The sequence below is a fragment of the Cuculus canorus genome, chromosome 3 (genome assembly GCF_017976375.1).
Source record: "Cuculus canorus isolate bCucCan1 chromosome 3, bCucCan1.pri, whole genome shotgun sequence".
In the NCBI taxonomy this organism is placed as follows: domain Eukaryota; kingdom Metazoa; phylum Chordata; class Aves; order Cuculiformes; family Cuculidae; genus Cuculus; species Cuculus canorus.
In genome coordinates this window covers 25,478,341-25,505,999 of record NC_071403.1, presented here as the reverse complement: position 1 = coordinate 25,505,999, position 27,659 = coordinate 25,478,341, and the positions used below count along the sequence as shown (strand labels likewise).

General features: G+C 41.0%; 1 protein-coding gene across 8 annotated transcripts in view; it reads left to right on the top strand.

Annotated features, from left to right (window-relative positions):
* Window positions 1–21,237: 21,237 nt before the first annotated feature.
* GPR63 (G protein-coupled receptor 63) overlaps window positions 21,238–27,659 on the top strand; it is a 40,442-nt gene continuing 34,020 nt past the window's right edge. For all 8 annotated transcript variants that reach the window (XM_054062528.1, XM_054062530.1, XM_054062524.1 and 5 more), the window contains exon 1: window positions 21,238–21,543. The gene's annotated coding sequence lies outside the window, so the exon portion shown is untranslated. The remainder of the gene's footprint in view (window positions 21,544–27,659) is intronic.

The window sequence follows — 27,659 nt, the reverse complement described above, 5'->3', positions numbered from 1 at the left end:
GTTTTGCCAAATAATGGGAAGTTTTTAGCCTTTGTCAATCTCAGAGTTAGTCCCACCTTAGTTACCACCATTACCATCCTTACCTATATCCAGTCTGTTCACCCTCCTCACTACTTTGTTGCTAAGTATCATCTGTTGAGTTTCTAGTCCTGTTTCACATACAGGCAATTAACTGTTGATGATGAGAGAGGCTGATTTACTCTGTACCTAAAGCTACATTGAAACTGGAATAAATCAGAAGTAAGTGCATTCAATAGCAGTGAATCAAAGCAAAGCAGGCTACTAAAGACATCTTTAGGAAGAAATAGTACCACTCTATTGGCTTTGCTTCTCCACAGAGGAAGAAAGTGGGAATAAATTTCATGTTGTGTTCTGCCTTTCTCAATTAGCTGTCACCAGTTAAAGATTTCCTGTATGGGAATGAATTCACAATTGTCATCACTTAACAAAGATAAATTCTATTGGCTCAGTTCTGCACATGAAATACTTCAGTATTAAACTTTTTTTTAATATTGCAAAGTTCTCATTAATGTAGGAATTTGAGAAATGGAGCAGTTTTTCTTGTGACTCTTAATAGGTTGACATTTAATCATGGTTTTTTAGCCATTTTGTAAGAAAGAAATGTACTATATTGTACATTTGGAATAAAAATTATTTTATTTTATCGTGGGCATATAGCTATGATTAAAAGATGAGAAGATAATACTAAAAGCAAGTCTGTTCTGTCCACAAATAACATAAATAACATAGTATCTATTTGTGAAATATAGGCTGCACGATGTAAATAATTCTCTAGTCTTCAGGAAGTAGTGAAACTGTGATGTTTTGGAGACACCCTAAGGAAAAAATATAGTTTTACTGTCAGAGCACTATAGAAAAGCCTTGTTGGGTTTTTATACTCAAAATTTTGTGTTTTATGTAATTCTGCTGCTGTGAAACTTGTTACAGGGTTCACCCCTTGCTACAGCATCATATTCTAGCATATAACATTTAATTTTGCCAAGAATCTGTAATCAGTTCTCAGCCAAGAACAAAAGTTTGAACTGAGTGTGAACCCCTTGAGTTTGCTGCAAGCTAAACTAATATTTCTAAGAAATATGAACTGCTCCATCTTAGCTGCTAGATACTTCTGAAAATGAAAGAGGAAAATCTAAATGCAGTCAAAATGCAGCATATATTAATATAAATTACATAAGGCCCTTGCTGTGCTACTGTTCCTTTCTATCTTGAATTTAACTCAGACCTATGTGACAATCTCTCTTATTTATCTTTTTTTAGCAATACAAAAGGCCTTTGCTAAAATAATCCTTTGTCCTTGATGAAGAGATAGCACCCCCTTTGCCTTCTGCTGCAGAGATCATCTCAGCTTCCCAAATGAGGGAGGAAAACAACAGACAAATAGATTCAAATGTCAGGGTAAGGAATGTCTCATAAAGGATCTTCAAATGCTCCATCCTTTCTACACCAGCCACTAGACACAGATACGTTGCACTTGTGCAGTCTTGATCAAAGGTTTGTTTCAAGTGGAAGATGACTCTGAACTAACTTCACAGGCTGCTGGTTTCAAGTTATTTCCATGATAAGGAAAAGTGATAACTTAAGAGATAAAAATCCAGTGTGCATTCCAATTGATCAAACTGTTTCTATGGTTGCAGAGCGGTGTCTAAAGATTCAGCTGAAAAAATGTGGCTTCAAGATGAGAAAACATCTTATCATCTGTTGCATCCCTTCACTAGATACACAGACAAAAATGGAGTTCCAGGCTGTGATGGGAGATATAGGCAGATGGTATTGTTGCTGAGTCCTTGCAAATAATCCCTCTCTCCAAATAAAACCTTTTTTCCTGAAAAACCTGCCAAATCTGTATATGTTGCAGGTGTCCTGTTTTCTTATATTGTTAGTTAGCAAAGCTTTTAAGTGTCCTCAGAGATTTATTAGCGTGTCATGAGATTTATGTAGCTGAGGGCTCAGGGGACCCAATTACATCATTTGGAAAGGTGACTTACTAGTATGCACCTAAATGTAAACTATGAAAACAAGAATAATATTTGTTTTGTCTGTGTTCTGCAAGGACACTTCAATTCACAGCTTTTAGAGAAGTTATCACACAAAGTATTATTTAATTTACTGCTATGTTTTTGTCTGGTTTACCATAAACAATAAGATTGTGTCATTTTTTTTTCTGAGGTGTGCTAGCAGCAGACTAGGAATAAAAAAATTATAATTATAATATGAGAAATTAATATTGACTCTTCCTAGGCATGCTTTTTTACATGTGTATTTTCTGCTACAGTAATATTTCTATTTATACTTTTTAATTTTACTATAAAATTGCAGACCATTAGCAGCATCTATAATTTCTGTAATACTTTCAGAGCTTGTCCTTAGTCCATTAAGGTTATACAAAGTGACTGCACTGGAATAATGAGCACTGGAATCTTACTGACCTGCAGGAGCTGGTTGACAGTTTAACAGGGGCTTGGCAACCTCCATGGGAAGTCAAGTGTAGTTAGTCATCGAGGCATTTGAGAGCTGATGGTTATAGGGATAAAGAATTATCTTAGTGGAAGTAGAAGAACTGAGCATTTCATCTGGGAAGGAGGTAGACCACTTGCTACAGCAAAACATTAGGCACCATGAATTCATAGAATCTCAGAATAATTTAGATTGTAAACGGATAATCTTAGCATATTGTGCAGTCGAACTTTGAATACTTCCAAGGCTGGAGATTCCACAACTTGGGCAACCCATTCCAATGCTTAACTATCTTCATGGGAAAAGTAATTTCTTTCTTTATGAGTAGGAAAAATTTCCCGCTGCAACATGTGACTGTTACCTGTTGTTCTGCTGCATGCCTCTGTGAAGAGTCACTCCATATTGCTTACACCTGGCCAAATGTCTCTTAACGTCACAAGGATATTAAAAATTATGGAGAGAGAAACTTGATTCCATCCATCTAAGCTTTATGCATTTGCTTGGAATGTCACCTTTCCGAGTCTTGTTCCTACTGGGAGCTAACTATGCCACCTCATCTCATAAGACATGAGAGAGAAAAGGTACTAAAATATATGTTAAAAGACAATTGAATTGTTTAACAAAGTACAAATATACAATTCAAGCATTATTCCTGCAAGAGTAACACCATCATTCTTCCTGCCAGCTTATGTGTTTTCTCGATGCAGAACGCAGGACTCTGGGTGGGAGAACGGTGAAACAAGTGCAAAAATCCAAGCAAAACTTATCCCTGTTTTTTCCTCAGTGGTTTACCAGTAGAAATAATATTGCCTTATGTTATTTAATGAACAGTAATGTAGAAAAATTCTATGTGAGTTCACAACTGCTCCTCTTCCCTTAGCAATTCCTCTGTAGTAACATTTTCTGCTAATAAGGCTACAGGATCCACATTACAGTCAGAGCACTTTAAAAAAAGGAATTGTTTCCATTGTTTCCGCTTTAAAGATCTGTAGCTGTTACTCATTTTCTAAGGCCCCAAACTTTATGAAATAGTTGGAAACAAGTCCATAGGTACATAGGCACAACTGAGTTAACCTTTTATTTCCAAGTCTCCTACATTTTCACAGAGATACCACACAAAAATAATGCACAGTTTCTTAATGCCTCAAGTCTACATCAGAAGTATGAAGAAATATAGATGCAGTTACCAACACCTTTAATTTTTTGATCATTGTCTTAGCAACATACATCAAATTGTTGTCATTATATCACTTAAATCACTCCAGGAGGACTCTCTGATGGTTCTATGTCATGTAGATGTTTGTCTAAGTGTTCATCTTAAGTTCAAGTCAGTGATAAAAGAGAGCTAAAATACTCTGACCTGCTGCAAGAGGACTGTGGAAGAACCAGTGAATTGAAGCCTGTGCCAGTGCAGGGGGCACTGTTATCCTCATCAAGGGAATGGAACAAGAAGATCCTTAAGTCTTGATCCTGCAGCTTAGATATATGAATATTTATTTAGATAAATGGTCGGGTTTCCACCAAGAGAAATGATGCATGTGATCAAAACTATGCACAATTAGATCTTAAGCTTATCTCTGAGGCTTCTGTAAATTTCTCAGAAATACGGCTAGTTCAGTTAAGATTCTGTTGTTCACTTTATTTTGTATGAGGGACGCAAAACATTGAAATGTACTCTTATATGAAAGTGTGAAGTGGCACCCTGTGAAGATTTCCGAGTAGTAAAAGTATAATTCTCTAATCATGTGGTATTGATCTGACCATGTGAGAACACTCTTTAAGTGTAGATGATCTTAATAAAGTCTATTAGTCCAGTGCCCCAGAGGCTTACTTTTAACACAGTGATATAGTATTATGCTACATTAGACTACAACCTCAGTCAGTAGATGCCAGTGAACTTTAAAAAGAGAAAAAGATACGTTGCTTACAGACAAATATGATTTATTTCCGAGAAAGACGTGCACACACAAGTGATATTATCATTTTACTAGTAGTGTTATAGCTTAGATTTTGGGAGCAATCTAAGCTTGCTCGGGGTGATAAGCTACATTTGGAAAGACATGATCTTCCTGTTCTTTTTACAATCTCCCAAAAGATATTGTAAAATCTCTGGATCATCAACCTTTGCTGTGTCAGATGCTGGTTCTGTAGTGTGAGTCAGTTGAATCCCAGGTAAGTACAACAACATTTCACCTGCCTGTACTGAGGAATGCATTTGCATGTGAGATGAAATTCAGCCTGCTTAATATGTATATCAGTAACTAGAAAGCAGTAATACTTTATCTATTTTCACTCTTATTATAAATAAATAAGATCCTTGTCCAGATTTGCCACATAGAGTAGATATAAAATATTTTTATAATATTCTTTAGTGTTTAGAAAATATTTAATCATCATTGTAGAGTATAATTTGCATTATTTCCATTTTTCATGCCAACATGATTTGTATGGCAGCCAATATATGCTAATTAGAGAATTTCCCTAATTTATTTTTGTCTATGTGTTGCCCTAACATGACTTAAAATGTACAGTTTAATGTATTAAATGTATTGAAATTGCTTCTACTTCCCACTGTATATCAGGGAGTAATTTGCTATTTAACAGCAAGCGTTTACAAGAATGTTTAAATGCACAGATTCTAATTAAAATGAATATCCAACATGTTGGCCAAGGATGAGTCATGCTTCACAAAACATCTCTACAGGGAAGGAGATTTGAATTGTGTATTCTTCTAAAGCAATGGTCAACAAGAATAAATCATTTTCTTTCATGTGAAATATATTTTGTGCTGCTTATTGTATGCCTAAAGGATTGATTAGTGAACATGAAAGTATGAAGACTGGGCATACGTACTGCATGGGACAAGGATGGCAGCTGCAGTTGAGGGCTGGAGGGAGGAAAACTTAGTTGATTAGATTTTGTTGCTAAGCACAAGCCTACTCTATGTGCATTTTTATCACTCAGGAACAAGGTACCAGCATATGCCATCCTAGTTACCATGGTTTCCATTCAGCCACAGTGCCCTCTCAGAAAAGAAACAACTTTAGTTTTATATTTATTACATATATTCCTTAGGTATCTTAACAGCAACTTAAATTATCTATGGCTAGATCAGCATGATTTTATTCTTGAACACAGTATATATTTTCCCAGACCTAAAAGCATCTTGTCTCACCCCAGAGAGGTTTGAAAATAAACAACCTCACAGAGATGCCTTTTGTCAAAGAGCGCTGAACCTTTCGAACATCATAGGTTATGACGCACCCTGACAGTAAATGGATTGTACAATCCCAACGCAGCACCAGACAGTACCATCACATCACTACCAAGTGGTGACAGACTGGGGCCCGGAGGAGGCTGCCAGCAACCTTCAGCATTCTGCCCCACTTGCCAGGAGGGCATGGTCTGCTGCTGTGATTGCTGAGGTGAAGAAAAAAGAAAGATCCACTGTGTGAGGGCAATCCCCTCTCAAAAGGAGTCATTGCTTATATTCTCATAAGAAAATAGTGAAGGTGTTTTGAACATAGAGTTTCTTCTGAAGGTCTCAGGCTAGATCAACAGCTTTTGATGTCTGCACCTTTCAACAGCTCCTGAAAGCTCAGTGCACTGTGACCTGCTCTTTGGCAGGGCCCCTTGCGGTCTCTAGCTATATGGAAATCACACAAAACTCATTGTGATACCTTCCTAGGAGACTCTACAGTAATTCAGTTTAGGCAATACAGAATACATGCAAAGAAGCAAAATAAGAAAGGGTTTAATGCTATCAGGACTATAGCAAATGTTCTCAATTTTTTCCAGATTTTCACCTTTTTCATGTAGCTGTGATATTCTCAGCATATGATGAACAGATCACAATTAGTAAAGGAACTTCTTCATGATTTTCTGACCCATTACTGTTTCTGACTTCCTATGTATCCCAAAATACTTGTGAAATGAAGCTCCAGTTACACTTGTCACTAGAAAACTGCAAAGAAAGACACTTCCTATCCTAACCATCCTTTTTCCAGCTCTATAGCTGATTAGAGCGGTGGTAAATCTATAGTAAATAACTGTTGGAAAATGTTGACAAGTTAATTGAGCTCATAACTGTGAAGGCAATGAGACATTTCTGCAACTGTTTAGATCAGCTTTGTCAGAAGTAAGTCAGTTACAATGGTGACATATTTAATTCTACAAAGAACACATAGAGAATAAGACAACTTTCAGGCTTGAATTACAGTGCAGGAGGGACAATTATCGTAGCAGAACATGTACTTAGAAACAAAACCCTTTTGTAGTGCAAAAACACCTGGAACAGAACTACACTGAAAATTAATGTTGAGCGTCCAGAAAATATAAAATAGGAATACGGAATAACACAGCTATACCATTTTGAGCAATGACAATTTGCATTCTCAGTGGGGATGGACAATGGTGGCATTTGACCAGACTTCCAAAGCAAATTGAGGTGATGCTGATGGTTCACTATGCATCCATTTGCTTCCCAAAGCCAATAAACAATAGTGGAGCTGCTTCCGTCTATTTGTTCCACAATGCCCATATGCCCGGGAGGTGGATTACATGCATATGCAGTCTAGAAGGCCTTCAGTGGTTAGAACTATATATAAATCAGAGCTACTTATAATGATTATACGAGAGACCTAAGGTGAGCGTTCAGATCTGGATTGATAGAACTGAGGTCTTTTACATAACTGCCTTGCACTAGATTTTGCCAATTTGCTGTTCAGCTAAGTACAAATTGGTATTTTTTTTCTTCTTACATTCTCAAATGCTATAAACCTGTACCTCATTTAAAACCTAGCAGCAGTATATAGTGTGCTAATTAAAATGTATATGACATTTCAAGTCTATATTGATAGGATAAACTTGGGCAAGTGATGTGATGAATTACTGAGTTTTACAAAATTTTAACTGATATAAAAGCTTTGTTTCCCAGCTGAGCATGCCACTGACTGTTCCCATTAACTGAGGGCACTTCGGAACAAGGGACATACACTTGAAAAAAATTAACATCCTCACTTTGGAAACACCTAATCTGTATGAGTTTGTTGGAGTTTTCTAGGAACACAAAGCTGAAGCTATAACACAAGCTAAGCTATGTCTCATCTACTACAAACAGCTGTAAAGAAGTAGGAATTAGAATATTATCAGTCCCAAGCACAAAAAAGTCTGATGTCCCGTTTGCCAAGAATTGTATCACTACCCTCAAGCATCAGGGAATTTTAAAAGAAATATGGAGTTCATGGGGTCTATTTGATTTACAATTATTGAACCTTCACTGCAGACTTTTAATCTTTTCCATGCAATCATAAAGCTTAGAAATTTCAATTAAAAATAAAGGAAATAAAGCTTTTAATCTACCGGCAGGACTGAAGGAATTAAAATTTCTTGAGAGAAAAGAAGATAATGTCTTTTTTCCCTCTGAGAAAAAATAGGCAAGTTAACATAAAACGCATTGTATATTAATCAGACACTTAGGATTGGTTTGGAGGAAGATTTTCCAGCATACAGTTAGACGTTTTCTTCGACATTTGTTTCTTATCATTGTCTTAAAAAAGGAAAACAGACAGCTCATATATTCTGGCTATAGATGAAATTATACCCCAGATACCCAGAAACTGCACTTCTGATACAGCATACACTGTATTTTATTGTTGACAGAGAATAATTACAACTTTTCTGCTCAAGAAGAGATTGCTTTTTAGAGATGTATTAAATAATCCAATATAACACTTGTATATCACTTTGGATTGCCACTAAATAAAAGCAATACATAAATCTGCAGTGTTGAGGTTTTTGTTAGGAAAAGCCTTCAGTAGATTTCCAAAGGAGTTTTTGTTTAAAATAAATGATCTTTGTTTAATCTGAGTTATCCCAGAGCAAATGATGTCTTTCAACAGTTTACGAATAATCTGAGTTCTTCCTTTATCCTTGCTTTCATGGTTTGTATTATCTTAGACATGACCACTGTCATGACCTAACATGATCTAAAATACAGTGATGTAATCTACCAGCAGTCCTGGCTGACTGGGGAAGTTCCATTGGAATGAAGGTTTGCAGATGTTACACCCTTTTACAAGAAGGGCCAAAGAGAGGATGCAGGAAACAACAAACCTGTCAGTCTGACCTGAGTGCTGGGCAAGGTCATGGAGCAAGTCACCTTGGGTGCCATCTCACAGCACATACAGGACAACCAGGTTATCAGGCCCAGTCAGCATGGGTTTATGAAAGGCAGGGCCTGCCAAATTAACCTGATCACCTTCTATGACCAGATGACCCACTTGATGGATGACGGAAAGTCTGTGGATATAGTGTACCTGTAGTAAAGCTTTTGACATAGTATCTCAGTATTCTGCTAGAGAAACTGGCCTCCACCAGTCTGGACAGGCGCACCCTCTGCTGGGTAAAAAACTGGTTGGATGGCCCAGGCCCAAAGAGTGAATGGAGTTAAATCCAGCTGGTGGCAAGTCAGAAGTGGTGTTTCCCCGGGCTCAGTGCTGGGTCCAGTTCTGTTCAATATCTTTGTCAATGACCAGGATGAGGGGATCAAATGCACCCTTAGCAAGTTTGCGGATTACACTAAACTGGGAGGAAGTGTCAATCTTCTGGAGGGTAGGGAGGCTCTACAGAGGGATCTGAACAGGCTGGATCAATGGGCTAAGGCCAATGGGATGAGGTTTAACAAGGCCAAGTGCAGAGTCCTGCATTTGGGACACGACAACTCTGTCCAGAGCTACAGGCTTGGGGAAAAGTGGCTGGAAAGTTGCCCGGTAGAAAGGGACCTGGAGCTGTTTGTCAACGGTCAACTGAACATGAGCCACCAGTGTGCCCAGGTGGCCAAGAAGGCCAATGGCATCTTGGCTTGTATCAGAAACAGCGTGACCAGCAGGTCCAGGGAGGTTATTCTCCCTCTGTACTGAGCACTAGTGAGTACTGTGTTTGGTTTTGTGCCCTTCACCACAAGGATGTTGATGTTTTGGAGTGTGTCCAGAGAAGAGCAATGAAGCCGGTGAGGGGGCTGGAGAACAAGTCTTATGAGGAGCGGCTGAGGGAACTGGGGCTGTTTAGCCTGGAGAAGAGGAGGCTAAGGAGAGACCTTCTTGCTCTCTATAACTACCTGAAAGGAGGTTGCAGAGAGGTGGGTGTTGATCTCTTCTCCCAAGTGATAGGTGACAGGACAAAACAGAATGGCATCAAGCTGCATCAGGGGAAGTTTGTATTGGACATTAGGAAACAATTCTTCACAGAAATAGTTATCAAGCACTGGAACAGGCTGCCCAGGGTGGTGGTTGAGTCACCATCCCTGAAGGTGCTTAAAAAGCAGGTAGATGAGGTGCTTGGTGACATGATTTAGTAGTAGACAGATATGGTTTGAGTTGAAGATCTCTAAGGTCTTTTCCAGCCTAATGATTCTATGATTCTATGAATACCTCCTTAAATTCCTACTTCTTTGAAATGGAAAACAAGCTTTAGGGAGAAAAAACCAAAAACACTATTGATAAAACAATTTCAAATGAGACACAATCCTGCATAATCCTCAGAAAATTAAGAGTGATTTACTACCTTCATGGTTCAAGACAGACCTCTACTTCTAAACTGACCATTTGTGGCAGGCTTTCAGCTATTAATTGCCTCTTATCTGACTAATGCTTATGGTACTGAAACCAACTGTATTTGCCCTGAAGATATTTACAAACTGTCATTTACTAATATAACAATGCCATCTCTGAAATGCATATACAAACAAATGCACACAGTATTAGTCTAGCAACTGTTGAAGAAAGATAGGAAATACCTCTAGAACTGCAATTGTCAGGAAAATGACAGGCCTGCTCACAATATCAACTATTGCAAAGGATATGCTTACAGCAGCTCTAACTTGAAACTTGCCCCATTTGTTCTGTTGAGGAAAAATACCCTGGAGGCTGCAGAAGTCATTTTGTTTTCACACCCTGCAGACTGTTCTGAGACTTGTGGGAATCTCTTAAGTACACTGATGTTATCATGTCAAGCTGTGACTGAAACATTTTCTATTAAGGCTGGAGCTAATACTATGATATAATGGATCTTTTCAATTTCTAGCTTGTCTATGTATCCCTGTAGGCTGGAACATTGCAATGAGGGCACTAAAACAGCAGATGGGCTTTGAGGAACATGTAGCTTCTGTGCGTTGTCAATCTTGCAAGCCAGTTCTTCTTTTACTGTATAATTAAATTGTGCAACTCATTGCTGCGAGGTGTTATGTAGGTCAAAAGTATAAGTGGGCTAAAAAGACGTAAAACCAACCCCAACAACAATGAAGTGAAAGTCCATGTGTAGTTAAACACAGAAGTCAAGATGGAACATCTAGAAATCACAGAATTGTTTAGGTTGGAAAAGACCTCTAAGATCAAGTCCAACCATAAGCCTAACACTGCCAAATCCACCACTAAACCATGTCCCTGAGTGGCACATGTACACATCTTTTAAATGCCTCCAGGGATGGCGACTCAACCGCTTCCCTGGGCAACTTGTTCCAACCTGCTTGATAATCTTTTTGGTGAAGTAGTATTTCCTAATATCTATTCTAAGCCTCCCCTGGTGCAATTTGAAGCCATTTCTTCTCATCCTATCACTTTTTACTTGGGAGAAGAGACCAACACCACTTCACTACAACCTCCTTTCAGGTGGTTGTAGAGAGTGATAAGATCTCCCCTCAGCCTCCTTTTCTCCAGACTAAACAAATCCAGTTTCTTCAGCTGTTCCTCAGAAGACCAGTGCTCCACACACTTCACCAGCCTTTCTCTGGACATGCTCCAGCAGCTCAGTGTAGTGAGGGGCCCAAACCCAAACACAGTATTTGAGGTGTGACTTCACCAGCACTCAGTACAGCAGAACAATTGCTTCCCTACTCCTGCTGGCCACACTATTTCTGATACAAGCCAGGATGATATTCGCCTTCTTGGCCACCTGGGCACACTGCTGGCTGAAATTCAGCCAGCTTTCAACCAATACTCCAAGTCCTTTTCCGCTGGGTAACTTTCCAGCCATTTGTCCCCAAGCATGTAGCACTGCATGGCGTTGTTGTGACCCAAGTACAGGATCAAACTCTTAGCCTTGCTGAGTACAAGAACATTTTCAGGAAGCCCATAAGACACTGACTACTGGAAACCAGATGTAGTCATTTGGTACATGGCCTGTTTCTTGCGATGTTCCTCTAAGCATCTACTTATCAACCTTAAGAAGAACATATTGGGAGAAACACGCCAGCACGAGTGCTATGCTAAAGCTGTGTGGTAACTTCATGGTTGACTCGCCAGCCTTGAGACATTCATTGTTCAAGGTGTCGAACACCCTTTCAGCACTTGCAAGGACCAGCAGCATGGTAAGTAGGCAAAACAGGCCAAGAAGAAACGGGCCTCAGGGCAATGTGAAAGGATGCACAGGAGGTTTTGAATTAGACCTACAAGTCTGTATTGTCCATTGATTTTTCCTGTTATCTATCATGCATTTCTCAGTGTGACACAGGAATACATCCAAGAATGCATAAATCTGGAAGCAAAGTGTTTCTACTTCTTTCTAGAAATGTTGCAAATTTAGTACTTCAAATGTCCTCGCTGCATGGGGACTGTCATTCAGATTGCAGCTGAAATAACTGGTTGCATAGATACAGCTATTGAGCTGTGTCAGATAGTCACCAAAGAAACTGCAGAAGCTGTTGCTGTCTTTTCTTTCAGAGTTCACTTGCCCCTGGAGCTCAACTTGTGGAACGGCTTCTGTGGGCACTCCTAATCTACTCCTGCACAAAGTCAGCTGGCATAGTTTAACCTATCGCTTAATGAATTTTGACCTAATCTTAGCTGACCTTTTGCTGAAGCAAGTAAGAAATGCTTGCACGATCCTTTCTGCCAGCTCAGCTCTGATGACAGTGCCCTCCAGCAGAAAAGCAGTCATGTCTAAAACTTCCACAATGCTTTCACAAAAGTTATTTAACTCCACAGTTCAGTAAGAGCTCACTCCCTGCACAGGCAAGATGTAGCAGAGCGGAGCATGTTTTCTCCTCCCTTTAATCCCTAAGACAGAGCTGTAGTTATGTCCCCACATAGACAGAAGAATGCTCAGACTGTAGAATTCAGCGTTTATTTTGGTTGTTCTGCACAAGAAAGACAGACTCCAAGCTGTGTTACTGCAAAGCTGGAAATTACAGATGTCATCTTTGTACTGAAAAGAGTTCATCTCATCGTGACTTCAGCTGAAAATCTGCTCCAGAACCTGATTCTTCTGATGATCAGAAGCATTCTAAATTTCAACCCTAAATTTATTCACTGCTCTTCTCTTCCCTTGCTGATTGCCATCACACTGCCTGTATATTTATAGGCATCACTCATAACAATAGAAAGGACTTTACATGGAACAATCAGGAGGAATATGACACATTAAACATGATCTGAAATTTTAAAAAAGGATAGTTTTATTTTCCCAAGTTTGTGGGTTAAAATATGTATTTGCTGTAACGACATCCTCCCTGCATTAAAAAAAAAAATCAGAGCTGACATCAGCTGGTCTGTTGGAAGACCAAAAGGGAAAGGAGTATGTTAATCATTAGCAAAAGGTTGATTCTTCAAACATTTACTTTTAATAACACAGAGTTGCTTTAAAAGGACATGGAGCTTTCACATTAACAATTCTTTTCGCCCCAGTAATCAACATTCATAAGAATAGAATAGTGCAAAGGAATTAATTTTTAAATGCTATTTTTACTTATTCTTTGACTACTTTACAACCCTTCCCCCTAAAAGGCCAACAGGTAGCAACTTCATTTATTCACTAGCAAACTGATTTTAAATGTCTGAATTTTTAAAACAGAAAATTAAAACAGCAAAGAGCCTTATAAAAGAATAGCCTGCTGTTTGTGCAATTGCTTTAACAGGTGCCCTACTTAACAGGTGCCTTATTGTTTCATGTGGCTACTGAATAGACAAGAACTAATGTGCCAACTAACATATAATATGCAAAATGATTGATTGCTAGAAAGCTATTACTTCTCAAAGTAAAATGGATAAGAAAAAATGTATTTATTCAGCCTGTGTCTTGGTTGTTTGAGCCCTTGGCTGTCAAGTCAAAGGGTGCATCATATAAAGGGGTATATGCACATATACCACACAAACAACTCACTGTTATAAAGTCTCTAATAACAACCTCCTAATTGTTCCTTTTGTCATTTGTGCATCTAAAAATGAGACATGAAATTAAGAAAAGAAATAAAAACCTATGAAGATCATAATGATGTTTAAGGAGCACCCACTCCCTTCCTCCTTATCTACTCAGCATGGAGATCACCAGCCACAAAGGAAGAAGCTGACTTTTCTATCGCAGGACTCAGGTACTGCTCCAAAGGTAACTCTAGTTTGCCTTCTCTGCTGTCTTCCCATCTATAACCGGATCTACATCCACAGTGTTTTCACCTCATCTACCTCATACCAAATATAAGTCTGAGCTTATTTAAAAAAGAATTCCACTTTACTCAAAGTACAGCGGTGCCTTTGGAATACCTACAACACTGGGACCAACAGATATATTAATACATTATAAAAAAAAAAGTTGTAGAAGTAATAATTCATGGGATTCAGAGTGAAATTCTGAACATGCATAGGTTAACATTACCACTAAAAATTAACACCATTCTTTAATTGCCTAAATTAATTGGCTCTCTCTGAAGCATACATTTTGTCACACAGCACTGGCAGATCTAACCAATAGATATAATTCAGAAAAGAAATAAAATTAGAGTTATTGAGACTGAAGTTCTCGGAAATCACTGACTGAATTTGTAGTAGCATTCAAAAAAAAACACAAAAAAGGTGTTGGGCAACATCTGAAATGGTAGTGAGAGAGCATCATTTTGACACAAATCTAGTGTAACTCTATTGTACTCACATTTTGAATGTTTTAAACATTCATGTTTATGCATCTAGTCTTGGACATGATAGAGTTCAGGAAGGTATGGAGTAGACAACTGAAACTATTATAGGGATTAAAGGGCGTGGCTGCCTTATGAGATCAGACTAGAGAAGTTGTGACTTTTCAACAGTGAGAGTGCTTTGGTGAGAGTTGCCCAAGGTTTATGAAATCTTGAGGGTGGCTGAAATGATAAATGGAACCGTTTCTCATCAAGCCTCAGTTTGGCTCATTTGGTGGAACTAGTTTAAAACAGATGAACACATTACTTTACAAAATGGCTAGTGAATTTCTGGACTTGCTACCAAAAGAAGTTGTGGAAGCAGATCCCAATAGCAGGCTCAAAATAGGAATTGGACAAGTTCATGTACAGCAGGACAAAAAATGGATAGTAAAAGGACTAGACAAGGATTATCTTCCTAACAGCCATAGAAAGCAGAAGAGTACAAGGAAAAAGGCCTGAAGATGGTGGCTAAGCTTGTGTGCACTCTATAAACAGTTCTCCTACTGCTGTTTCTATTTGCTTTTCTGTTTGGGTATGTATTAACAAAACCTTGAAGCCTCTCTAGTGAGGGAAACGAATATAGGTAATGAAAAAAAGGAGAAAAAACGAAGTGCAATGAACAACAATTTAAAGAAAGGGAAGAATTATAAGATTGAAAATACAGAGATAGGGAAGTTGAGGAGGGCAGACAACCCTGACATCACCTGCCACTTCTTGAAGGTTAACTGACCACAAGGGGAGGCTGGCTGGTTCTCTTATAAAAGAGTCTAAATGAACAGAAGTGTTGAGAGTCTCATGCCTTTCTTAAAACTGAGATATAGGATGAAGATAAATAGAGCCACAGAATGGTTTGGGTTGAAGGGACTTTTAAAGGTCATCTAGTGCAACCCCCCTGCAGTGAGTGGAGACTTCTTCAACTGGATCAGATTGTTCAGAGCCCCATCCAACCTTACGTCAAATGTTTCCAGGGATGGGACATTTACAGCCTCTCGGGGAAACTTGTTCCAATGTGTCACCACTGTCATTGACCTACTAAAAAGCTTATACCCATCATTCTTGCAAGCCCCCTTTAAGTACTGAAAGACTGTGGTAAGGTCTTCCCAGAGCCTTCTCTTCACCAAGCTGGAACAACCCCAACTCTCTCAGCCTGTCCTCATAGCAGAGATGTTCCATCCCACTGGTTGTATTTGTGCCCCTCCTCTGGACTTGCTCTAACAGGTCCATGTCTTTTCTGTGCTGAGGACTCCAGAGCTGGATGCAGTACTCCAGGAGAGATCTCACAAGAGTGGAGTAGAGGAACAGAATCAACTCCTTTGACCTGCTGCCCACGCTTCTTTTGATGCAGCCCAGGCTACAGTTCGCCTTCTGGGCTGCAAGGACACATTGCTGGCTTACGTTCAGCTTCTCATCCACAAGAACCTCCAGGTCCTTCTCAACAGGGCTGCTCTCAATCCATTTATTGTCCAGCCTGTATTGATACCAATGGTGTCCTGGCCCAGGTGCAGGAACTTGTGCTTGCCTTGTTGAACCTCATGAGGTTCAGACAGGCCCACTTCTCGAGCTTGTCCAGGCCCCTCAGGGGCAAAATATCACTTTGAAGACTATCCGGTGCCTCTACTTCCACAAGTTTCTGACATGACTATTATTACTGAAGGATTTAAATTACAGACCACACACTCCAGGGTTCTACAGATGAGAAGTCAAATGCTGAATTTTCCCAAAACATTTTTTTCATGGTGACGTAGATGGTGTACAGATGCAACAGAGCTTTGGTTTGTCTTGCTTCAAAGACAAACAGTAACAACTGAAGCAGCAAACAGCCTTTGAGAGGAGGTTGAATTTATAAGGTTTGTTGACCATCTTTTCATTTTGTTATCAGAAATAAGAGGAGTGACTTCAATAGCAGTCAGATGGCCAAAAGAGAAGAAGAGACAGTTAATGTATGGTGACACCTAAAATGACAAAATAAATGATCTCATATTTGCACAGCAATGACAAATTTTGCTCAAATGCTTTCTCTTTCTTTCCTTTCCAATAGAAAACAAACTACTGAAACTGCGACAAAATAACTAGTTGACACTTGCTCCTCTGCAAAAGCAGCTCTAGAGGACCTCATTTTTCTAGGGAAAAGTGTGAAAACATTTTCATGCTGCATTTCAAACTCAGCTCCTTCTGCATTAATTCTAAGATAAATGTCATAAATTTCCATTTCAAAATAGCAGTTTGGGTTTTTTTCACTATAGTCCTTACTTACCCAGTCTTTTGTCACTCATTCCAGCTACTGTGGTGAGTGTGCTCACACTCCATGTACAGGCAGAAAAAAATAATAGCGTAACTTCAAGCACATGAATAAGCCCATCAAAGTCAGGCCTTGAAGAGGGTGAAAAGATGATACTTTTTTTTTTTTAAATGTTAGATATACCAGAAACCACATTTTGAAGTCTTCCTTTTCTTCAGGGCACAGAGTTCAGAGACAGGCTTGAAACTCAAGATTCTTTTGGTGTTGCATCCAACAAACTGCTTAATAAAGTAACTGCAAACTTAAAACTCTTAATATCTGATTTTTCATAGAATCATAGAATCACTAGTTTGGAAAGGACGCACTGGGTCATCGAGTCCAGCCATTCCTAACAGTCCCTAAACCATGCCCCTCAGCACCTTATCCACCCATCCTTTAAACACCTCCAGGGAAGTCAACTCAACCACCTCCCTGGGCAGCCTGTTCCAGTACCCAATGACCCTTTACATGAAAAATTTTTTTCCTGATGTCCAGCCTGAACCTCCCCTGGCAGAGCTTCAGGCCATTACCTCTTGTCCTGTCACTTGGAAGAAGAGGCGAGCTCCCTCCTCTCCACACCTCCTTTCAGGTAGTTGTAGAGAGCAATAAGGTCTCCCTTCAGCTTCCTCTTCTCCAGGCTAAACAACACCAGTTCCCTCAGCCACTCCTCATAAGACTTGTTCTCCAGCCTTTCACCAGCTTTGTTGCTCTTCTCTGAACACGCTCCAGAGCCTCAACATCCTTCTTGTGGTGAGGGGCCCAGAACTGAACACAGTACTCAAGGTGCGGTCTCACCAGTGCCAAGTACAGAGGGAGAATAACCTCCCTGGACCTGCTGGTCACACCGTTTCTGATACAAGCCAAGATGCCATTGGCCTTCTTGGCCACCTGGGCACACTGCTGGCTCATGTTCAGTCAGCTGTCAACCAACACCCCCAGGTCCTTCTCCTCCAGGCAGTTTTCTAGCCAGACTAGCCAGTCTGTAGCACTGCATAGGGTTGTTTTGTTCTGCTCATCTGCATGTTTTCTTGCTACTGTTAGAAAAACAAAATCTAACTGCGGCATTTTATCATCCATGTTCATTGTTTTGAAAAAGCAGACTTTTCCTTTTGGAAGAGTCTGCCCCATTACCCCAGCTCCAACATTATTCTTTGGCCCATTCTCTGAGAAGAAAAATCTGTGAGGCTGAATTTTACTAAAAACCGAAGAGCAGTCATGTTACGTCCTGATTTCCCTTCAAACAATACTAGTGGTTTGACAAAAAAGTCTGGCCATTTGCTCTGAGTTTTCACCTATTATATTGAAAATGATCATTGAACGGAATTAAATATCGTAACTATGAATAGAATAATCAGAAAAGTATAAATAATGTTGAAATGCTCATGTAGGATGCTCTCAATTGATAACCGTTTCAGTAATTCTGACAGTTGCGCACAAAGTGAATTAACATAACCACTGTTACTTATATTGTAATAATAATAATAACAATTTAATGTAATCAGTGCAGTGATGAAGGATGAGTCATTGCTCTAGGAAAATGACCAAGGAGTCTGGAAAAGGCTAACAAATACTGTATTCAACAAATATTCTTTGCTTTTAGTATCATCTCAGGAATTAATGAGACCTGTCCCCACTTTTGTAACAGTAGACAGAAAGAGACACTCCATCTTCAAGGCCTTGTTTGCACTGAGGTATTACTTAAAATAGATCAATTCTACCGTACCTGGCTTTGCACAGTTTGGAGCAGTAAAGCATACCAATAACCAGCACACTGACTACTGTGTTATCCAATACCCTCCATGGTAAATGAAATAAAAAAGGTCATTGCTTTCTTTGGCATTGCTATTCCATGCCACATCACAGAGAGAGGCATGCACATTACTGCTGCTGCAAGAGAAGGGGTAGTTCTGGACAAAAAAAAGAGCACAGTTCATGTCTGCTAATTAAACATAGCCTCCTCATGGAACCCACTTCTGGAGTGAGGCAATTCAGAGGATTCTCATTTGTACCACAGAATTTTCACCTAATTTCTTCCTGTGCAAGACCTTATTTCCCCTGGGTTTTTTTTGGGGTCTGAATGACTAAGCTTTTCTGCAAGTCTTTTCTCAAGAAAACCTTTTTTCTTCTGTCCAAGAAACACTTGGAATAACTAGCCCTTTGTATTTTAAGTTATTCATTAAAGTTAAATGGCTTTTCTTCAAGCTTGTCCTAGGGCAACTATTATAAGGTTAACCTTTCTATACCTGTGAAACCAGATGAGTTTCCCAATTTTCTCTGTACTCAGCCAGACACAAATATGTATGACTATGCCTTTGCTATGGTTCATAGCTGTCACCTCAGTACCTATTCTGATTTCCCAAAGCAGCACTGAACATCCAGGGGAAAAACATCACAAGCCACAAAAGGCAGTTTCAGAAAGGCATAGAGAACCTCATCATTTGCAGTTGTTTTGGTAAGACAGGTAGACATCCTCAATACGGTGTCCTAAATACAGCTAGATTATTGTTCTTAATACAGGGGTAACAAATAAAACGAAAACAACAAACAAACCCAAACAAACCAAATTATTGTACTTAACATAGGGGTAACAAATAAAACCCAAACAACCAACAATCCAGCACCACCAAATAAACCAGTCAGTTCCCCTCAGAGCAATCCCGCTCAGTAGAGTCTTTACCCCAGCCACACACCCCTGCAGACCACCATCCATGCTCAGATTGGCTGCTTCTTTATTCTTCTGATGCCTCTCAAATCTGGGGTGCTCCTTAGCAACCTCACCTAGAAAGCAGGTTCCTTTCTGCTTTAGTTTCTCTTTCCAAATTAGACTCTTCGAATGCTTTCCTAAAGCTCCTTTCCAAAACAGAGGGCCTAAACCCAAGGGACATTTACACAAATCCGTTGGGTATAACTAGGCAGATGGAGAATTAAACAAGTTATTATGTCCACTGCTAGATGTAGGTCCTTGCTTTGGCAGCAAAAATCAGATATTATTAGGTTTAACTACTCAAGAAACTCCACCCAAACACTACAGGATCATTTTAAAATGTGTTTTGCCTCTTCCACAAGATGGAGTGCAGTGATAATATCTGAGCATTTTCAAATTGAATCAATGCATCTTGTCTCCTGATGCTAGAAAAAGCCTTTAAAGACTTTAGCAAAACAAAACCCCACCAAACAACCAAAAACAAATCACAGGCCCCAGTGGGGCACTTTCTCACTGGTTAGTTATGCTTACTTCAGATGAGATGAGCTCAGAGCCCACCTCAGAAAACAAAAGAGCTCACAGTGTTTTTTTTCTTTCTATGCCCAAAATGAGCAGAACTTTGTGATTTTTCTCTGATGGGAAAATACAACAAAAAATGCTCATACCCACCTGTTAAAGAAGATGCAAGAATATAGAAATAATTTCACTTGGTCTATACCATCTTAAAGCAGCCAGAAAGAATTGCTTCCTGTCTGGATTTGCCTTGTGGTTCTCGACCATAGCCTTGTGGGTGAAGGCAGCAGAACTCAGCTGAGAGTTATACTTCTCAAATCTCGAAGAAACATCAGTGGATGTAGCTGCTAACATTCTGCTGGCATCCCATCAGCTTCATGCTTAGGAGAACAATTTGGGAGAACGATAAGCTTTCTTATTCTCTTCTCTCATATTCTGACTTCACTGCAATCAGTTATGATTTGTTAGCTGGCAATCAGGTAGGTGCAGTTTGAATAGGAAAAGGGATTGTGAATGATTCTTCCTGGTTCAGACATCAAATTCTGTAACATAATTTAGAGTTTTCATATCAATTTACATCCTTTTACACCCACTTAATATGATACAGCGAATCTTGCCAACAATACGTATATTAATTATGAAAATAAAATGACTGATTAAATCTGCAATAAGCTGTGCTGAACCACGCAGACTTTGACCTGAAATAACAACTTATTGCCTTGCACTTCTCAGCACCAGCAGTCACACTGTGCCAGTTTGGAGGTGATGTGGCTACCAGCACCATGTACTGTGTGACCTCAGCGTTGTAACTATAGCCCCTTCGGCAAATCTGCCTCTTTATGGAGTCATCTGTGTGGGCATGTAGTGATAGGACGAGGGGGAATGGCTATGAATTGGGGAGGGGAAGATTTAGATTCCACATTAGGATGAAATTCTTCACCATGACAGTGGTGAGGCACTGGCACAGGCTGCCCAGGGAAGCTGCGAATTCCCCATCGCTGGAGGTGTTCAAGGCCAGGTTGGATGGCCCTCCGGCAGCCCGATCTGGTGGGAGGTGTCCCTGCCCATGGCAGGGGGGTTGGAACTGGATGATCTTTAAGGTCCCTTCCAACTCGAATCATTCTATGATTCTGTGATTCTATGAACTTTACAGGACCAGCCTGCTCGACGCTCGGCAGTGAGACACGACAGCGGCCGTGCAGAGCACACAACCAGCGACAGCTCTGAGGGCTGTGGCAGCGGAGCGCCCCCCGCGGGCGGGGGCGGCAGGGCCGGAGCGTGCGCGCGCCCTGGGGGCGGGGCCGCAGGGCGGGGCTGCGGCGAGCGGGACGGGCGGAGGGGAGGCGCCGACTCGCGCGCCCGAGCCTCGGTCCGGCCGCGCCGCGGAGCCGCCGCCGAAGCCAATGGGGAGGCGGCGCTGAGAGGGCTGCGCTCCTCTGGGAAGGAGGAGTGGGGAGGCAGAGCGATGCCCCTCGTGTTCTCACTTGCGCTGCCCTTCCTCCTTCTCGCGCTCCCGGCTCGGAAGCTTTTGTTTCGCCCGGCCGCTGCGATGGCAGGAAACTTCGCGGAGGGATGGGCTCAGGCCGGGCTTGTGCTGCGCCGGGCGCCGAGGGGCTCCGGCCGCGCCGCGAGGTGAGGCGAAGGGGCTGCAGCCTGACCCGAGGGGGGCGGCGGTCCGGGAGGCGAGAAGAGGGGGCAGCGCTGCAGCCGGGACGGAGAACTCCGCGCGGTGACGCCGGCTGCTCTCCCGCGGCCGGGAGGGCGCTCCAGTTCCGGAGGGGACCCGCGGGCTGCGCCGGTTCGGGGATGGGCGCTCCGAGGGAGGCTGCGGGTGGGCCCGGGGCGGCCGCGCGGAGCCGGGCGCGGAGGCAGCGGCGCGGCCGTGGGCGGGCGGCACTGCCGGCCCCGGGCGGGCGCTGCGGATCGGGCAGGCGGGGGGGGGCGGGTCGCTGCGGCGGGTCTGGGCGCGGGGGCGATATGGGGGTGTGCGGGTTTGTGTGTGGGGGTGCGCTTCCGGCTTGGGTTTCGTCCCCCAGAGTTGGAGGCGCGCTCGGAAGCCGCCCCTTCGCCCCCAAGGCTGGCACCTGCTCCTCGGGCTGCGCGGAGTTCCCGGGCAGGGGGAACCGCCGGGGTCTGGCGCGGTGCCGCGGGTGTGGGCAGCGGCTCCTGGAGAAAAAGAAGCTCCTCAGTGAAGAAAATGAAAAGCAATGGCTGTTTTGGTTTTTTTTTTTTTTTAAAACGAATGTGTAGTTTTTATTTGTTCGGCATGGTTGTCTGCATACTTGAGTTTTAAAAGTCAGATCATAGAATGGTTTGGGTTGGAAGGGACCTTAAGATTACCCAGTTCCAGCCCCTTGCCATGGGCAGGGACACCTCCTACCCGACCAGGCTGTCCATCCAACCTGGCTTTGAACACCTTCAAAGACTGGGGAGCCACAGCTTCCCTGGGCAACCTGTGCCAGTCCCTCACCACTCCCATTGTGAAGAAATTCTTCCTTATGTCTAGTCTAAACCTGCCCCTGTCCAGTTTATTCCCATTGTCCCTCATCCTATTACTACAAGCCTTTGTGAATAGTCCCTCCCCAGCTTTCTTGTAGCCCTTTCAGGTACTGGAAGGAGACCTTATGGTCTCCTCGGAGCCTTCTCTTCTCCAGGCTGTACAAGACCAAGTCTCTCAGCCTGTCCTCTACGGGAGGTGCTCCAGCTCTCCGATGATCTTTGTAGCCCTCGATGATCTTTGTAGCCCTCGATGATCTTTGTAGCCCTCGATGATCTTTGTAGCCCCCTCTGGACCTGTTCCAACAGCTTCACATTTTTCGTATGTGGAGGATTCCTGTACTGGACATAGTACTCCAATGAGGTCTCACAAGCAAGGAATAGAGGGACGGAATCGGCTCCCTCCACCTGCTGGCCACGCTTCTTTTGATCATACAATATGTGCTAATACATCTGTAACAATGTATTGTAACACAGTGTAACATAGAGTAAAGAACATACGTAGTTCATAAAGTAGGGTAGCATAGAAACACTTTCTAAGAACACGGTGGATTTGCATAAAGATGCAGTCAGAGCTAGATATAGCTGGCAAGTTAAATCCATGCCCAAGTGGGTTGTTAAACTGGATTGATATTCTTAACTAAAACATAACTGCTTAAATAGTGGCAAATGGGTTTTACAAAATGCATTTTCTGTGGGACGTCTTACATGTTTCAGACATTAAAGCAAAGGGAGCAGAGGCATCAGATTATGAAAGGGACAGTTTTAAATAGACAACTTCTAGGTATCTGGGATTTTAAAGACATTTCAAAGAGTATTGATAACACAGAATAGCCATGTATTGTTAGTTCTCAAATGTATTTTTACTGTTGTTTTTGCACAGTTATCAGTTATGAAAATGTATTTGCCAACGTTGCTGTAGCTCCATTTCCAGGATAACATAATAGATTCACTAGTTATTATATTTTTAGTTTACAGAAGTAGATATGGTAATGACTAGTAATTAGAAGAATAATAATTTCTAAATAACTTTCATTTGGAATACTTATTGTGAAATGATCAGCCCTCAGAAACCTGTCTTCTTAGGCTCTTTTGCATGACTCATTTATTAGAGAATGGCCTTACTGTAACAGCAAATGTTAAATGTATGGGATATTTTTTAACTGAAAGAAGAAATGTGAGTGTAGGTATTAGCAGATAGTATGTAAGGTCTGCCTGCTGAGAGAAAATGGGAAAAAAACACAGTGAGCTCTACTGATTTCTAATTCTCTTCCTGTATACTCCAAATGTGTAGATGACTTTTGTCAGGTGGTGCTCATCAGGCTCTGCTCATATACTTCATTGCATGTGACACTTTTAAAGTCTTCCCCTAAGAATAGTAGCAGACAAGGACTAGAGAGGTTATGGCCACTTCTCTATCAGTTAGTTAAATGTACCCAAGACCATTCTCTCTTGTCCTGAATCTAACTGGCATGGATTGCACCCTTGTCAATGCTACTAAACTCTCCTGCCTTCTACAATGGGATAGCTGAATACAAGCTACTGGTTGTGACTGGCTCCTGTCCTGCGTCAAATCTGAAATCCTGCCCAAGAATAGCATAGGAGAGTTGTAGCAAGCCTAGGTTAGCCAGTCTGTAGCAGTCCTGCGATCTGTGTGACTAAATGAGTTCTGTTTCCTGGGAATTTGTTTCTGGCGTTGTTTGATTTACTAGTGTGGACATGGTCTATCAGTAACACTAAGTAGCTTCTCCTGACTCTGCACTCAATGATAGTGATTTAATTTCCCTGTATTAAGGATCTTGAGCACTATAAATGCTGCTGTTCATAGTTAACTGCTTAGATCTGTCAGGGCTGCTTTTTTCTCCATTTGTGCAGGTGACTGAAGAGGGAGTAGGTGGAGGCTTGGTAGCTTTCCCACTTGCCCATAAGGGAGGAATAACCAAGATCAGGGAAAGGCTTATGTCACTTATTCTGCTTATTTATTTCCAGAGCAAGTGCATGTCCGTTGGCTAGACGTGAACACATCCATAGCCTGTGTTCTCATGCTGATTTGCTACTTTCCTAATTATTTTTCTGTAAGTAACAAGTTGGGCAGAACAGGTTTTGATTTTTTTTTTTTCTTTTTGAATGCTCTGAAGATTATTTACTTCTAGATGCCTGGAGAGATTACTAGCCTGTTAAAATTATGGGACTAGATGTTTAAATTAACTCATTGTGCACTCTCTCTGTGCTTGCTCTCGTTATTGTCACTGAAATTATGAACAAAGCCTGTGTACTTCCTACCATTTTGTAAGCATGTGTATTGGTTCACGTTTTTGCAGTATTTCACTATTTGTTTCAATAGTGAAATTGTGCATGTACATTGTGTTTTACTCTGTGCTTGTTTTATAGATATCGATACATGTAGTTAATCTCACATAATAGTCTCATACATAAATTTCAAAGCAATTCTAAAGGTTGTCAGAGTTAACGGTTACAAATGAAGAAAATGAGGCCAGAGGAAGTGTAACTATTCATCTAAGGAATCCTAGTCACAGAATCCACAAACGATATCTCAGATTGAAAATTGATCTGTCAGGTCACACTGTCTCTCATAGTCATAAATACTTTAATGGAACAATGTATTTTTTTTTCTCTGTATTTCATAGAATCATAGAATTGTTTGGGTTGGAAGGGAACTTAAAAGATAATCCACTTCCAAGCCCACTGCTATGGGCAGGGACACCTCCCACTAGATCAGGCTGCCCAAGGCCCCATCCAACCTGGCCTTGAACACCTCCAGGGATGGGGCAGCCACAGCTTCCACAGGCAACCTGTGCCAGTGCGTCACCACTCTCATGGTGAAAAGGTTTTTCCTTATGTCTACTTTAAATCTTCCCCTCTCCAGTTTATACCCATTGCCCTATTTGCTTGTAGCTGTTTTTTTTGCTAACTTAGCTAGCAGAGCAGTTTGAACTTTGTAGGAAAATTGTTTAGTCACTTCCTTTCCGGCTGAGGATGCATCTAGATACTTACCAAAACCTGACCTATGTGATGGGACTTGGTAAATGCTTTAAAATACTTTCCTGAACAGACAGCTTGTCTCAGTGAAATGCCAGTCCATTTCATTTCAGTGAAACCTTATAAAATACTAATCTCAACATTGAAATATTTCAACACATACTTTGGGAGAAAGGTGAGCTATCCTCTTGTAATCCTGCTGCCTTTATGTAAAAGCACTGATTCAGTAAGGTATTTACACTTGTTGAAGTGTCTGAGGAGTCCCACTGGTTTGAATGGCACTTAGAGAAATCTCTTGCATTACTGTAACCTAATTTACCTCAATCTACATGTATATTATACACAAGCTGTGCTTAAAAGAATATTGTTAAGACCACAAAAGCACAGAATTGTTTGGAAATTTAAAGCTGTGAAATGGTGATGATATGGCCTCTGGGAGCTGTGCTTTATACTACCCAGGATCTGATTTTTTTTTTTTTTTTCTTTTTCGGAGCATTTAGCATCTCTAATTGGACAACCAAGATTAGTGGATGGTTATGATTTTTACATCTCTTTCTTTTATCCTCCTTGGAGATACTAAAGCAAGGTTTGAATTGTGTTGATGAAATGTGACATGATGACACACAATGATTGTGGAGAATGCAAAGTTTTGAAAGTTGTTCATCTTGCTGAGCACTGGGCCTTCTAAAGGAAGCTGATTCTGTGCAGATAAGTAGTATTTTAGTCATGTAGTTAAAGCCCATGTTGTAGTGTTTGATTACAGTTCCGTAACGGCTATTTCTCAAGTCTTCAGAGCTTGACTTTCAAACTCCTAGTGGCATTCATTTTTTGGCATAGTTTTGGGATGTGTAATTTTCCCGGTGCTTCTTTTAATCGCTGAAAGCGCAAATGAGGTATTTTTTTTCCAGGTTCTCCTAAATGCCAGTTCAGACTGTAACTCTAGGTCATGATCGATAAGTGAATTGGCAGTGAAGGAAATGGCATGCTTTATACATGAATTATTAAATGATTCACGTTGCCTTGTAATTTTTATGTAATATAATGTAACTGACTTAAAGAGAATGTTGAAACTTTGGGGCTTAGTTTCCCCTCTGTTGTCCACAGGGCAATGCTGTCTGCTTACTTTACTGTTTTCCTTGAATTTTACTCCTACTGACCTGTTGCTTCTGGGCCATCTTGTTGCCCAGCTGCTTCCTGCATTTTTGTACCAGATCCTTCTCTTTGTTGATTTTCTATGTACTTTTTAGTTGCCAATCACTTTAGTTGGCCAGTTAGACTATTTTATCCTTAGTTTGTAGTTTGTAGCCCTCTGGTTGCATGGGTCAGGTCAGCTGGCCATGCGAGTCAAGCTGAGAAAGCAAAGGTGAAATGGGCTTTCAGATCCAACACTCAGATTTAACAGGCTGTGGTGAAAGAACAGTTTCTGTTATAGCCTCAGTGGACTGAGGCTGGAGCAGAGAACTGCCGAATAATTGAGATTGGAAGAGACCTCAGGAGGTCCTGCAGGCCAATACTCTGCTCAGCAGTGAGACAGACTGAATGTTAGGTGAGGTTGCTCAGGAGCACGTTCACTTGAGTTCTGAATATCCCCAAGGATGGAGATTCTGCAATCTCTCGAAGTGACCTCTTCCAGTATTTGACCATTCACTGATTTTTTTTTTTTCCTAAGGCCTAGTTGAAAAGTTACCCATACCCTAGCTTGTGTGCATTGTCCCTTGTCCTTTGCCGTCAACCTCCAAGTAGTATCTGGTCCTTGTGCTCATTAAAAACATTTTTTTGTTTATTTTTTTTTGTTTGTTTTCAGATGCTTAATGACACTAGTTCTGTCAGGAATATATATATATATTTATAACTTTTGCCAAACATGTAAAAAAATAATCTTCTCCAGCCAGTCTTGCAGGCCTTATTCAATAGCATGCTAACCAGATCAGTTGAATTACTTTTTTTTTTTTTTATGTGGATACAATAAGAATCTTTTGCTAGCCTTGCTTTTCTCCTTTCTTTCTACCGCATGATCACGCATTGTATTTTTCAGCAGGTGCCTGCCTTATTATGTGCAGTGAACGGTTGCTCATGGTTTATAAGTAAATCTGAGTCTTCAACCTCAGTTTCTGAAAGCTAGCTATCTAGTCCTGTGTTTTTTTTTTCCGACGTCATTTGGTGTATGGACCGCTGTGTAGCAAATTCAAACCCATTGACAATAGGCTACCTTTTAGAGATCCTTTAGAAATAATCTGCGGAGGACTGTGATA